Source organism: Medicago sativa, chromosome 6, assembly GCF_051527215.1.
Source record: "Medicago sativa cultivar Bolivia chromosome 6, Bolivia_mono, whole genome shotgun sequence".
NCBI classification, from domain to species: Eukaryota; Viridiplantae; Streptophyta; class Magnoliopsida; order Fabales; family Fabaceae; genus Medicago; species Medicago sativa.
The window spans coordinates 41079221-41094366 of NC_140754.1; the positions used below are offsets into that span (position 1 = coordinate 41079221).

At 33.1% G+C, this 15146-nt stretch overlaps 1 long non-coding RNA gene across 1 annotated transcript; it reads right to left on the minus strand.

Annotated features, from left to right (window-relative positions):
- Window positions 1-6522: 6522 nt before the first annotated feature.
- LOC146915178 (uncharacterized) lies at window positions 6523-8433 on the minus strand. Its single transcript, XR_015014494.1, has 3 exons — window positions 8179-8433; window positions 7733-7804; window positions 6523-6834 (listed from the first exon to the last, which is right to left on the minus strand). It is a non-coding gene; the product is annotated as an uncharacterized LOC146915178 (long non-coding RNA).
- Between the last annotated feature and the right edge of the window lie 6713 nt (window positions 8434-15146).

A 15146-nucleotide genomic window follows, 5' to 3' on the forward strand; every position in this document is an offset into this window, starting at 1 on the left:
CTGGATGAAAGAATGTTTGGCAAAGTCTTTGACCAAAAAGAAAGAGAGATCAGGACTCTACCAAAACAATTAAAAGAGATGGATGACTTCATACAAGCTTCCAAGGAACACAAACCTGAACCAAAAAGAAACCTTTTTTCAAACACCCCTGCATTCTCTTCTTATTTCACTCAGCCCAAAAAACCTTCTCCTTTCTATCCCAATTTTCTTCCATCAGATCATACCCGTCATATACCAACAACTTATGAGTCAAGAAAACCCAAAGCTACAACTTCGACCTTTAAAGGAAAAGAGACACTTTACAAACATGACTCCTCCTCTGATTCTCAAGAAATCTCTGAACCACCTCCATCAAGACAAAAGAAGGAAGATCTGTTGGAACAAAATGTGTTTAACAATGAACCTTAAAGAGTTTTGATGATAACAAGGTATTAAAAATTGTAAATTGGACTAGCTAATATTTGTTCAAGTGTATAGGACCACAGTTAAAAAGTTACATCATTAATTGGTTCTGAATGAGCAAATAAAGAGCAAAAGAAAATGAAGCTTAGACGCTTCTGAAGGCAATACGCTCCTGAAGACGGAAAGCGCTCCTGAAGTCAAGCTGCTTCTGAATTGAGTAAAGCGCTCCTGAAGTCAAGCTGCTCCTGAAGAGAGTAAAGCACTCCTGAAGAAATGGTGCTCCTGAAGATTACTGCTTCTGAAGACAAGAGGTCCAGAAGCCACATCATCAGAAGCTGAGTTATCAGAAGATGCGTTATCATAAGCTGCCTCATCAGAAGTCATTTCACCAGAAGCTGAAGATCAACTGGATTTGCAAAAGATTCAAGGATTGAAGAATCATCACTGTGTTATACTTTAATTTTGGACCTAAAAAATACTTACTCAAAATATTTTTCCATCTCTGATGAGTGTCTTTGACCCTTGAGAGATTGCCAATTTGCTATTGTTTTACACTGGTTTTTTTACTCTGCTTTATCTTCCAATTTTGCTTTAAAAATCCTTTCAACTGTGTATTATTTTTGTATAAAATGGAGGAATAAAATGAAGAAGAAAATAACTTCAATTGTATAGGTCCAATGCTGATGACTTGTCGTGGGCTCGCAGCTGAGTGGTAGCAACATTACGTAATGGTGAGTCCATTCCAATTGTTCCAAAACAGAATAACGGATGCTGGCTTTGATGACCTGAATATTATTCCTATGGGGGCGAACAAAGTGTTTGTTTCCAGTTTGAGTATTATGAATGTTGGGGAAGTCTTATCAGGTGCGAATGAATTTTTCAATCATTCTTTTGCGAATTTTGTGCCGCGGAACAAGGACGTTGTGTCAGTGTAGAGAGGTGCATGAGTTCGTATTTATGGTATTCCATTACATGCTTGGAATGAATCTTTTTTCAAATTATGGGTAATGAATTGTGGACGTTTTATGAGAACTGATATTGTGGCCATAGAAAAAGGGCAGTTCGATTATGCCCGAATGTTAATTGCAACAAGGAACCTGGACATAATTTCTTTTATAAGGAAATCCTTTTTTTCTTTTCTAGAAAAAGGTTTTTCTGTAGATATTTAAAAATGAGTTCATCCCCAAATACGACAGTAGCATTTCCTTCCTTCTATTAAAAAAAACCACATTAATAATCTTTTCATATTATACATTTTGAATTTAAAAAATATAATTATTTTATATTAATAATTAAATTAAGAATCCTTTTTCGAGACACTATCGGATTTATGCACATAAAAGGCTATGAAATCAAAATCTTATATTCTTATATATTTTCAATCTAATTTATTTATATTTTTTAAACTCATTTATCCAATGAATAATTATCCGTGACACTAATGTACACAAGTTATAACTAAAAGAGGGAGAGGAGGTGACAACTAAAAGAAGGAGTTGCAACAAATGTACAGACTATAAAATACTATAAAAAAAAACAATGCAACTAATTTTTTTAAAAAAGAAATCGACACTATAAAAAGCTTGCTACATCAATAAACAACAAATCATGCCTAAAATGAGCACAAGCAATAAACAGTAGTATAAACAATACCATTGTGCAGAAACCAAAATCACCACATAGTTGAAGAAAATTGTGTATTTCATTCAAGATGTCGTCCTCCAATAACCATCCGACTCGATCTCAATCACGAAAATTTCAGAATATTATCATTATTGTAATTGTGTTGTTTATGATTGTCATGGCTGCGTTGTTCATAATTAATACCAACAAGCCCAGTTACATGTCAGGGATCAAGTACAATGTGGTTGATGCTTCATTAATACATTTCAACTACACAAGCGACAACATCATATTTTACAACTTAAAGGTCAACATGACAGTAACAAACTCCAACGAAGAAGCATATAAACCTGATTATAAATATTTTGCAAGATTTGCGTATAAATGTAATGTATTCACTTCTGTGGGTATGGGACCCAATGTCATTGCCGGTAGGAATACCACGTTGCTCGAGCCTATAGTGCTTTCAGGGTTTACTACGATAAAAAAACTCAAGCCTCGACAACTTGACGAGTATAATGAAGAGACACGTTTGGGTATTTACAACTTAGATATGAAAATAGATCCATGTTTGTATTGTACAAATTTGAGAGTTATGTTGATTTCCAAAGGTATATTGAAACCTGATACCACATGCAAGCGAAACCGTTGGTTTTAATTTGTAAGTTGTTAAAGTAATAAATTTGTCCAAATCTTTGTGATTGTTACCAAACTTGATTTGTGAACCTGGAGACTTTTTTTTGGTATTGAAGTAATATCGAATTTAAATTCAATGGACATCAAAGCATGCATATTGTAACAATATTTATGGCTCCATAGTATGGACATTGAATTGGAGTAGTGTTTTTTCTGTGTTGTTGGTGCAAACAAATGTACATGGATGTATTTAAATTCTTAGTAATTTGAAAAATATTTTATTCCATTTTATATTTTTTTTATCATCAGTAACCATATATTGAGATCCCTTGTCATTATACGACCCTTCATGTATTCGTGAGTTTCCACATTGCATTGTAGTTATCAAACCTTTAACTGATTTCAAGAGTCTTTGATGTATGATTGTAATGTATCAGTGCAATGAAGAAATAATGTACAACTATGGTCATATCACACATTTGCGAGTTTCCACATTGAAGCTCTACAACCTGCAAACTCAATGCTTCTTAATGTCAACAATATTCGAACAATAAATTTGATGAATTAGAGGATGTGTAATGAAAAACATTTCAATTGAAGTAATTTGAGGAAATAAACAACAGACATTTAAATAAAAAAAATAGATCATGATTGTATCTATTATCTTCTTGTTCAGCAAAATGTGTTTTAATTTGTTTATCTTCTTGGATGGAATGATAGTATAGAATCAAAGAGGAGGATTTTTGTTTATATTCGGTCCCAATGGGAGGAGATAAGGTGTTTTTGCGGTGTATAGGATCAGCCGATATAAAGAAGATTTTTAATGATGTTTTGGAGTTTTTCTCAATTTTTTTCTCATCTTCTATGGTATGGAATCTTTCAGTTGTGGCGTATGAGAGATGTTTGGGTTCGTCTTATGGAATATCGTTAAATGCTAGGAATGAAATTTTTTTCAAATTATGTGTTCGTTATTGTTGTTGGTATTTAAGAGCATATAATTGTAATTTGGAAAACGAGGTATTAGATTACGCATGTATTCTTGTTTCTGCTTCTTCTTTGGAGGTGGTAAATAGGAATAAGCAAATTTTGGTTGAAGGTACGGTACTTGAGGTTAAAATCTTGGAGGAATGGAGTTTTCATTTAGGTGAAGATTGTTTGATTGACGACGTATCGGATTCAAATTCAGCCCATTCTGAACCAGATCATTTCATTTTCACAATTACATCCTCTTCATATATGGCGCTGCTTGTGCGTGTAAACAGTATTGTGTTTTTTTTATTTTTTATTTTGAAAGGAGACGATATTGTGCTTGTTGGTACTCATCTTGTTGAATTCAAGAATATTAAAGGGATCACCGATCAGAACTTTTGCATTGAAGATTTTGGAATTTTGAAAATTGGAATTGAAGTGGCCGATTCCCCTTATGGTATTTCTCTGTGTCAGAGGCAGTATTGTCTCAATCTGTGGCAGTAAACCAGTCTCGACAGCTATGGATCCAGGTTTCTCATCTTCACAATGATGATGGTGCACTCTTTGAGGACAATGCTTGTTATAGACGCTTGATATGTAGACTATTCTATTTGACTACCACTCGACCTGACATTACTTTCCCTGTTCAACAACTTTCTTAGTTTCTGTCCAACCAAACTCTACATCATTTTTGAGTTGCTCAGAGCGTATTACATTATTTAAAGAGAGCCCCCGGTCAAGGTCTTTTTTGAGTTGTTAGGAACTAGCTTTCTTCTATTTGTTATGGCGTTGTGTTTTTCTTTTGGCAACAGACAGTAACCTTGTATTTTGTTGGGTGATTCTCTTTTGCACACCTTCTGCGAGATGAATCACTCTTGGTGATTTAATTCCATTTTGATTTCTTCAAAAAAACCATATAAAAAACAAGAGTTTGACAAGTTTTTAAAGTTGTTAGACGTAAATGAGAAATCAACTTGCAATGATACACATCTTTGCATACGAGCCAAATTGTTAAGAGCAGCCAAAATGGAAGATTTAGTTAATTTTGTTTTCTAAAACTTAAGCTGATTTTGTGGAGGTCATAACATGGCTGTCAGTGGGCTAACAATAATTTCTGTTATTCCTTTAAACCACAAAACCATCTATCGCAGTATGATGGATGAATTCACAAATATGGTAGATTTAGTTAATTTTGTTTTCTAAATTATGGTCATAATATGATGAATTCTTGTTTATAAAATAACAAATGTTAGTTATCAATCAACTTATTAGTGAAAAAATTTAACCTGTGACCTCCAATTTCTCTTTTATTCCTTTAAACCTCAGAACAACAATCCATCAAAAATAATTTCACAAAACTCAAAACTAGAAAAACAATTTACACATTTCTGAATTTTTTATTGTCTTTTGTAATAAGTTTTTTAATATATATACAAGATATAAAAAATAATGATGATATTCAAGGCTTGCCTTAGCTGCAACCGAAATTACAAACTACTATGAGAAAATTTTGTTACTGGAACCTCTCAGTGTGTTGAGTTTTCACTGCATATTACCTAATGCAAAATAATAGAATTCAATGCTAAAATACTTATATTTACTCCTTTTTTTTATTTTTTTTATTTTTATAAAATGCTAAAATACTAATATTTACTTGTTGCCTCTTTACCTCTCGTTAGATTTCTCCCCTACATATTGTTATGATAGTTTTTTTTGACACATATTGTTATGATAGTTTTTTTTTTTTTGAAAGGGCATTTTGTTATGATAGTTATTATCTATTATCTACAACCTACATATTGTTACAATAAATATAGGGTTGCCACCAACCTAAAATATTCAGGTTTAAATTACAACTTAATGTTTTTAGGTTGGTATAAAAGTTAGCAATCGTGGGTCCCGTGAGCTTAACTCATTTAGTAAGGATATGGGTTGTGGTTCAATCCTCGGATACCCCACTTATCTTACTTATATTTAATCCTAACATACATTGTTAGCCTAATTGCACAACCCTAATCCTAATCTCAAAGGCGCCAAAACACTGTTTAATTTTGGGACCACCTAATTAGGTTTACTTTGGCAAACCAAATATGCACAAGTCACAACACATATTTGAAATTCAAATATCCCTCCATTACTGATTAATTGCCACGCCTGTAGCACTATCCAGCTGTCAACTAAGAATTAAATGTGCTTATATTCCCCACAAGGTATGGCTGCATGGATTATATAACCTAAACCTTAAAAATGGCGCACCTCTATTTTCCAAGGAACCAATTGCAATTATGTTTCGCTACAAACTTTCCAAGGCAATCTCTGTGTTTCTCATCTACCAAAGAAACAATGCTAATGTTTGACCTCTATGTTTCTCTTCAGGCTACGACTTCTGTGAATAGTAACCCGATTTAGGGTTGTTAGCCAGTGGCAGCTACGGTGGTCTCCCAACACTGTGTCGCTTTTGTCTGATCCTCCTTCTTTTGTGTTGGTTTGTCGCGTATCTCTCCATTCACCAGGTTCTCTGGATTCGTCATCGGCATGTCTCTGTAATCAGGTTCGTCCTCTGTCGCACATCCGTGTTTGGTTAAGGATTGTTTGTGCTCTGTGTTTTTGTGTGGGTTGCTGTCGTGGTTGTTCAACACTATTTTGACTGAGAAAGCATAGACATTCCAATATATCGTATATTCAAAATTTGAGTCGAAACTGAATGTTTATTTTCCTACCCAAATTTCCATTGTCATTTCTCTTGACACCTTCAATACGAGTTCAATCCATTTTGGTGTAGTTCATTTGATAAATGTCACGACCCAAGAACCAAAATCGTGACCGGCGCACAGACTTATACATTTTAGTCCGGCAAGCCTAACTAACAAACTCGACAAATGGCATAAACAATTTACAGATAACTATTTTCATCAAAATAATATTTACAGAAATTTGGACAGAGTATCCCCTGTATTTTTAACGTTTCCAGGATATGAATCCTGTCCATAAACCTGTTCCATCATCCAGAAACTCAAAAAGACAATTTTTTTTTTTACATAAGTGTACAACTCAAAATAAGACACTCTAAACTCCATATAGCTGCAGATACAATGACTAAATATTTACATAAACAAAAGAGCCATCCATCAAGGAGGCCTACCAAAAAGTGGAAATGATGGACTTCAGACCTACATGCAGCTTCCTACACGGCTGCTCGGGAATCTGAAAAAAAAATGGAATAAGAAAGAGTAAGCCACAAAGACTTAGTGAGGAGACAACAACCACCACCGACTAGAAGGGAAACACACAAGGGCACGATTATTACTTTCTCAAATCTAATGTCAATTTATAAAAATAATAACCGTCAAAAATTTCTAATAATCCGCAACCCTTATACGCATGAAAATCCACACGTTGTAAATATTTCCAAACAAATGTGTATACCTCAACGAAAATTCAACATCACAAAGACATGAAAATCAAAATAAAGCCTTTAAAAATATATTGCCGAAAATCTTGATTAAAACCTTTAAAGAAAATATAGAAAACTCCATTTGGTAAATAAACAAAATGGGTGAATCGAGAACTAGCTCCATCTCGTTGATAGCCCTCTCCTCCTAATGGTGGCCTTTTCCATAGGGGCGGCTCCATCTAACGGATAGCTCTTTTCTCTCGACTCAAAACAAAATGTAAAACATTTTCAATTAGGGAGTTTACCTCTCATTGATAGCCCTCTCCTCCTAATGGCGGCCTTTCCATAGGGGCGGCTCCATCTAATGGGGTAATTCTACCTAATTGAAATCACATACTAGGTGCACCTAGGTCGTCGCAATAATAATCATTTTTCTCAAAACATATAGCTTTAAAACCACAATTCGTGAAATATCAAACTTGGTCAAGCATACAATTAAATCCCAATTTGTAATTCTTTGTTTATAAGTCATAGATAAAATCTAAATAGCGACCACAATAATATCACCGACTTTAAACATGTATCAAGACGAGAAAAATATTCGAAGGGTGTGTTCCCCATTTTTATAAACACTTTAACATATAAAATCATAAAAATATCAATAATGACGATAATGAAAATAAGTAATGATGATCGTCATCAACTCACAGTTATGACGAATCCACTAAGTGTGCTCTCCAATCACCTCAGGAGAAGCATGTGAAGCGTCCGGCACCGTATCTGAGCATCAATAATAATTTCTCATAAATTAGATACTCAATCCAAGACTGTAATAGTAGCACTAAATGTCTATGAAATGAAAGTTGAGTATATATGTTAGTATTATCGATAACGTATAAGCTTCAACTTGTTAATTTGTTCCAAACTTTCGTTTTAGACAGAACGTGAAACCAATGCATATTTTACAGGGAACAAATAGCAGAAGTAACATGGCTACATTGCTGAAATTATATTTATAACAACTCAAAGTAAATGAAAGTTTATATCATATTCATATGTTGAAATCCTATATACTCTACTCCCTAAAATTAATTTTCTAATCCAATAATCATGCTTAAATATACACTAATTGGAAGGTAAGCTGATAAATATACCTCAAAGAACCTCAATGAGCAACCTTCACAAAATGGGTATTTCTTTTTCTTCTTAGAACCCTAACCCCAATCTCCAAAAATCAAACCCAAATTAACTGGTAATATGAAATTACTTTGCTTAGGTGAATAATTTTTTCTTATGGATGTTTGATTAGTGTATGGAATTGGTTGATTTTGGAAAGGAAGAAGGAAAAAAAAATAAAAAGGAAAGGTGGGAACAAAGAGGGTTACGGGAGGCAGAGAGTAGGAATGAGGGAAATGATATATTTTTTTCTTATGTGAGTGTGTGTCACGTGTCTAGTAAGTTCCATAAATATATTATATTATTATTATTATTATTACTATTATTACTTATTTATTTATTTTATTTCTTTTCAAATAAATGAAATGGTGTGTTTCAATAAATATTTTGTACTTAAGGTTATTTGTTTGAAGTATTAATATTTGCACATGAGATTGAACAATTCTTTTGCTTTCAGTTGTTGCTGAAATAGTTTGAATAACTTCACATGTTCTTTAGATGAGAAGTATTGTAGGTAAGTAATATGTCTCACTTTGCTGGAAGAAATACATTCAACTATTAATGAATTAGTTAGATAAATAATAATGTGATTGATACTCCTGGATGTGTCTTCTTGCCTAAAAAAATTATTTATCCATTGTTAGTTGCGATGTTCGGATAACAATTTACATTTGTAGGCTTATAGCCATTTTTTTCTACGCTAAATCATAATTTTATCCGTTTTTGTTTTGTTGTTGAGATGAATTAGATAGTTGTGACATGTGAGTTTTTATAGCTTTCATATGGTTTTACCAAGTTTCGAATTATTGGGTTACATGATTGACACACATTTTCTCTTTTTGTGTGGAATTGAATTGAATAGGAAACAAACCATCAATAGTAATTGGCTTATCAAGACAGTGAGTGGAGGTGATGGTTTTTTTATTGAAGATGTGCCATGGTGGTAAGTATATATTATACAATGATTATTAGTACTAGATGATCACAAAGAAAAATGTATTATAACTAGCTGGTGTTATTTGGGGTTGGTCCACATAAGTTTCATCCGTGGAACATAATTGTTGACGAGCATATACTATGTAATAAGCATTGCTTCATATATGCCAATGCAGTCGAGTTAAATAGCAGCAAAAATGACACTGTAGTTGCTCTCAGTCACATGTATAAAATGGAAATGCTTCCTCTGTTCAAGATATTAAGGTTGACTTGGTAGAGTTTAGCAGTCACATTAATGTTTTTCTTTAATTGCTATTGGCTTTACTATGATTTAATGTTATGCATTTTATAAGATCAAATGTTAAGTTAATATTTTTTCTTTAAATAGCTTATGTTTAAGTGAAGTAGAATATCTACTTTTTTCCTGATACATGAAATCAAAGGTCCTATATATAATTGTTATAGATTTAAGGAAACTATGTAGGTTAGCGGATATTGCTGTCATTATTTTTATATGACCCATTCGGAACGACACGGATTGGAAATTGATTTCATGAGATGGGAAATGAAATAGGATATACTTCTAAAATGATTGCATATGTATAATATTTCTAAGTGTATTTTCCACTTATGGATTATTAACTGCTTTTATAAAAAAATCACATTAAGACCCATTCATATTTCATGAGATTGTGAATTGTTTTGTCACAGTAAGTAATAATTTTATTTGACATATTATAATGAGTTGCAAGTAGGCATTTAACTATATATGACCCGTGCGGTAGCACGGGTAGACGATTTGGTTCACCTTTAAGGTGAATTCCTCTAGCCGTTAGACTACTTTAAAAAAAAAAGAGCAAATAGTCACTTTAGTCCCTGACTCTGCCCCTCGTTGTCACATAGGTCCCTGACTCAGGATTAAATACAAACAAGTCCCTGACTCTACACTTCCGTTATAACTTTAGTCTTTGCCGTTAAAAAAATCTGTTAAGTGATGATGTGGCACGCTGACAAGGAGTATGACGTGTCACAGGGACTAAAGTGAAAGTAAAAAATGGTCACTTTGGTCCCTAAATCGAAAATCAATATCCTCAATTTACTGTTAAATCCCTGACTGTGTATACTTATTGTCAGTTAGGTCCCTGAATCGAAAATCAATATCCTCAATTTATTGTTAGGTCCCTGACTGTGTATACTTACTGTCAGTTAGGTCCCTGACAGTAAACACGAAATTTCATTAAGACCCTTAGCAAGTTGTTAGTTTAACATGCTACTTACTGACAACACTAAGGTATATGTGTATATCAGAAATAGTTTTATGGTTTGTTTTCATAGTCTAATAAAAATATACACAGAGATGGTGTTCTTGTTTTTTAGCATATCATTCATAGAAATATCAAACATAAATGCCCAAATATGGTGCAATCTTTTGATTACTCGACGGTTGTCATTAATGACTTAATAATTATGTTATGGAAACATTTTTTATTAAACTATGGAATCATTTTTGTAAGTGTTATAATAATATTTTGGTATTTAGCACAGATACCTTAGTGTTGTCAAGGATATTAGTGAAATTTCGTGTTTACTGTCAGGGACCTAACTGACAGTAAATATACATAGTCAGGGATCTAACAATAAATTGAGGATATTGATTTTCGATACAGGGACCAAATTGACCATTTTTTACTTTCACTTTAGTCCCTGTGACACGTCATACTCCTTGTCAGCATGCCACATCATCACTTAACAGGTTTTTTTAACGGCAGGGACTAAAGTGATAGCGGAAGTGTAGAGTCAGGGACTTGTTTGTATTTAATCCTGAGTCAGGGACCTATGTGACAGCGAGGTGCAGAGTCAGGGACTAAAGTGACTATTTGCTAAAAAAACAAAAAAGTTAGCAATTGTGTATCTTTTTTTTGACATAAAAATTTTCTGTTAACGATTTAAGTTAGTTATATGGTAAAAAGAAAAAAATGAATGTGATTTATTTTGTTTTTGTTAGAAACTTTCTTGTTAAATTGAGAATGAAAGGTGTGAATATTTTGTGTTAACATCTTTTGTGTCTTGAAAAGAGAATGAAGAAACTTAGGGTATCACAATTTCTTTATAAAGAAATCTTGTTTTTTTTTTCTTCTAAAAAATGGGTTTTCTGTAGATATCTAAAAATGAGTTGTCATCCCCAAATACGAGAGTAATATTTCCTTATTAAAAAAAACCACATTAATAATCTTTTCATATTTTACATATTTTAATTTTATAAAAAATATAATTATTTTATATTAATAATTAAATTAAAAATCATTGTCTGAGACACTATCGGATTTATACACAGAAAAGGCTATGAAAGAGTAATACCTCAACTTCGTTCTTGAATTTTCAAAAAACAGCCAAATTCCTCTCAAAATTTTGCGAAATATCTATTTAGTCCCTGAATTTTTAAAATGTCAATCAAATCAGTCCATCCATTAAGTTGGTCTGTTAGCGGAGGTGAAGTGCACCGTTAACTACTTACAAGGCTTACCACGTCAGATGCCACGCAAGCAGGGACTAATTTGGCTGAAAATGATGAAATTACCAAGGACCAAATTGATTGATTTCCAGAAAATTGGAAAATTCCCAACATATCTTTTTCCCCCAACGTCTCTTTCTCATGAACGGCTCTTTCTTCCCCAAATATATAAATTTGGAACCCTAATGTTATAATTTGTTACCTAGAGTTCAAAATCCTCAAAAATTCTTCCAGAAATTGATGACAAAGTTCTTCCCCAATTCAAAAAACATAAAACCCTAATTTTTTTAATTCAATTCGAAATCCAAAAATCAATGGTTATTGTTGAAGATTTGGTGTTCAGAAATTATGGGTGGTGGGTGTATGGGCAAAAACAGCTACAACAGTTGGTCTTCATCTTCAAGCTCTATGTACAATGGTGATGTGAGAGTGCTTCAATGTTGGTGTCCTAGAATATGTGTGGTAAGAAAAGCCAACACTGTCAATAACCCAAGAAGGCCTTTCTATGTCTGCCCTCTGCCCAAGGTTTGTTTAACAATGGTTATGTGATGTGTGAATGGTTTGTTTAAATTGTACTGATGTTGAAATTTCTTTGTATAGGATGATGGTGAAAATTGTCAATTTTTTGTCTGGGTTGATGAAGCTGGAGAACTAGGTTATTTCAAAAACAATGGTGCTGGTAATGGAAGAAATGCAAGGTTGATGGAGAAGTCAAAGGATAGTGGCAGACAAGAGGTTTGGAGGGCAAGGTTGATGGATAAAGTTGATTGTGTAGGAAGTGAGCTTAAGTTGATTAAGATATTGATAGGAGTAATTTGTTTGATTGAGTTGTTTAAAATGTTATTGTATTGTGCCAAGTTTGTGTAATGTTGTAATGAAAAGAGGTTGTCAATGAATGAATTCAACCCTTCTGTCAAAATCTTACCATCAAATTGGTCCTTCTATTGTATGTCTATCCATCATATCGATCCCCAAATTAGTGAAAATACCATCAAATAATTCCTTGAATTTTCACAACATATATCACTGTGATCCTTGGTGCATACATTTGTTGAACAAAGTAAAAAGTAAAAGACAGACACTTTGATTGTAAAAAAACAGACATTTGCATACCATCATATGTCATACATTTGATGTTCATAAGTCATTACATAGCCAAAAAAAAGAACATTACATAGGCATCAAGTCATCAAGCGATTTGATGTTCTTAAGTCATTACATATCTAAAAAGCATAAATTAAACAAGTCCAAAAAACATTAATTAAACTAGTCCAAAAGCATAATTTAAACAAGTATCACTGCTTTGGAAATCCTGACGTTGGGATAAACTCCATGTATTGGGGTTGAGTAGAAGCGGATGACCTGTAATTTGGTTTTGGAACTCTAATAACTCCAGGAGCAGTTTGATTTTGTGGAGCAGGACCTCTCGATGGTGTTTGTTTATGCCTATCATTTGAAATCACTGGTCCTCTCATGCCATATCTCCTTGTACCCATTACCTGAAATAAAATCAATCACATTAGCCCTTAAATTATAACAATATCCATCAAATTAGTCCTTATATTATGACAATAAGTCTCAAATTGATCCTCATTTTGGTCTCAGTTATAGAGGGGGTATAATTAGAAACACAGAAAAAATGACACTGAAAATTTAAAACTGGAAATTTTACCATTTCTATCAAATTAGTCCTTGTACACGTGGTTGTCTTGTTGACACGTGTACAGGACAACACAGCATGCAAGAGGACACATCATCAGCACTAATGGAGCTTTTGGACGGAGGGACCATTTTGATGGACATCATTAAAATTAAGGGACTAAATAGATATTTCGCAAAATTTGGGGACGAATTTGGCTGATTTTTGAAAATTCAAGGACGAATTTGAGGTATTACTCACTATGAAATCAAAATCTTATATTCCTATATTTTTTTCAATCTAATTTATTTATATTTTTTAAACTCATTTATCCAATAAATAATTATCCTTGTCACCAATGTACAAAAGTTATAACTAAAAGAGGGAGAGGTGACAACTAAAATAAGGAGATGCAACAACTAATTTTTTTAAAAAAAAAAAAGAAAAGAAATTGACACTATAAAAAGCTTGCTACAGCTTGACAAAAAAAAAAGCTTGCTACAGCAATAAACAACAAATCATGCCTAAAATGAGCACAAGCAATAAACAGTACTATGAAAACACCATTGTGCAGAAACCAAAACCACCACATAGTTGAAGAACATTGCATTAAAACCTAACCAACAGAGTTGAAGAAAATCTTGTATTTCATTCAAGATGTCGTCCTCCAATGACCCTCCGACTCAATCTCAATCACAAAAATTCGAGAATATTATGATTATTATAATCGTGTTGTTTATGATTGTCATGGCTGCGTTGTTCATAAAAAGCAATACCAGTTACATGTCAGGGATCAAGTACAATGTGGTTGATGCTTCATTAATAAAATTCAACCTAGAAAACGACACCATATTTTACAGATTAAAGGTCAACATGACAGCAACAAACTCCAACGAAGAAGCATATCATCCTAAATCGGGATATTTTGCACATTTTTCATATAAATGTAATCGATTCACTGAGTTGAGTATGTCACCCTTTGTCATTCCCGGTAAGACTACCATGTTGCTTGAGCCCACAGTGCTTGGAGGGTATACCACAATAAAAAAACTAAAGCCTCGACAACTTGATGAGTATAATGAAGAGACACGTTTGGGGATTTACAACTTAGATTTGTTCATAGATCCATGTATCCGTTGTACAAATTTGAGAGTTATGTTGAATTCCAAAGGTATATTGAAACCTGATACCACATGCAAGCGAAACCTTTGGTTTTAATTTGTAAGTTGTTACCAAATGCAAGCGAAACCTTTGGTTACCAAACTAGATTTGAGACCCTGGAGAATTTTTTTGGTATTAAGAGCTGAAGTAATATCGAATTCAAATTCAATGGACATCAAAGCATGCATATTGTAATAATATTTATGGCTCCAGAGTATGGGTATTGAATTGGACTTTAGTGTTTTTTTGTGTTGTTGGTGCAAACAAATATACATGGATGTATTTAAATTCTTGTAATTTGAAAAATATGTTATTCCATTTTATATTTTTTTCATCAGTAACCATATATTGAAGATGATCCCTTGTCATTATACGACCTTTCACGTATTTGGGAGTTTCCACATTGCATTGTAGTTATCAAACCATTAACTGATTTCAAAAGTCTTTGATGTATGATTGTAATGTATCGGTGCAATGAAGGAATAATGTACAACTATGGTGTTATCACACATTCTTGAGTTTCCACATTGAAGCTTTACATCCTGCAAACTGAATGCTTCTCAATGTCAACAATATTCAAACAATAAATTGGCTGAATTAGAGGGTATTTAAGAGCATTCAGTTATTGTTGAATTGACCTGGTTGAATTGACCTTGTTTAAGAATCTTTACGCACAAGCAGGGCCATATATGAAGAGG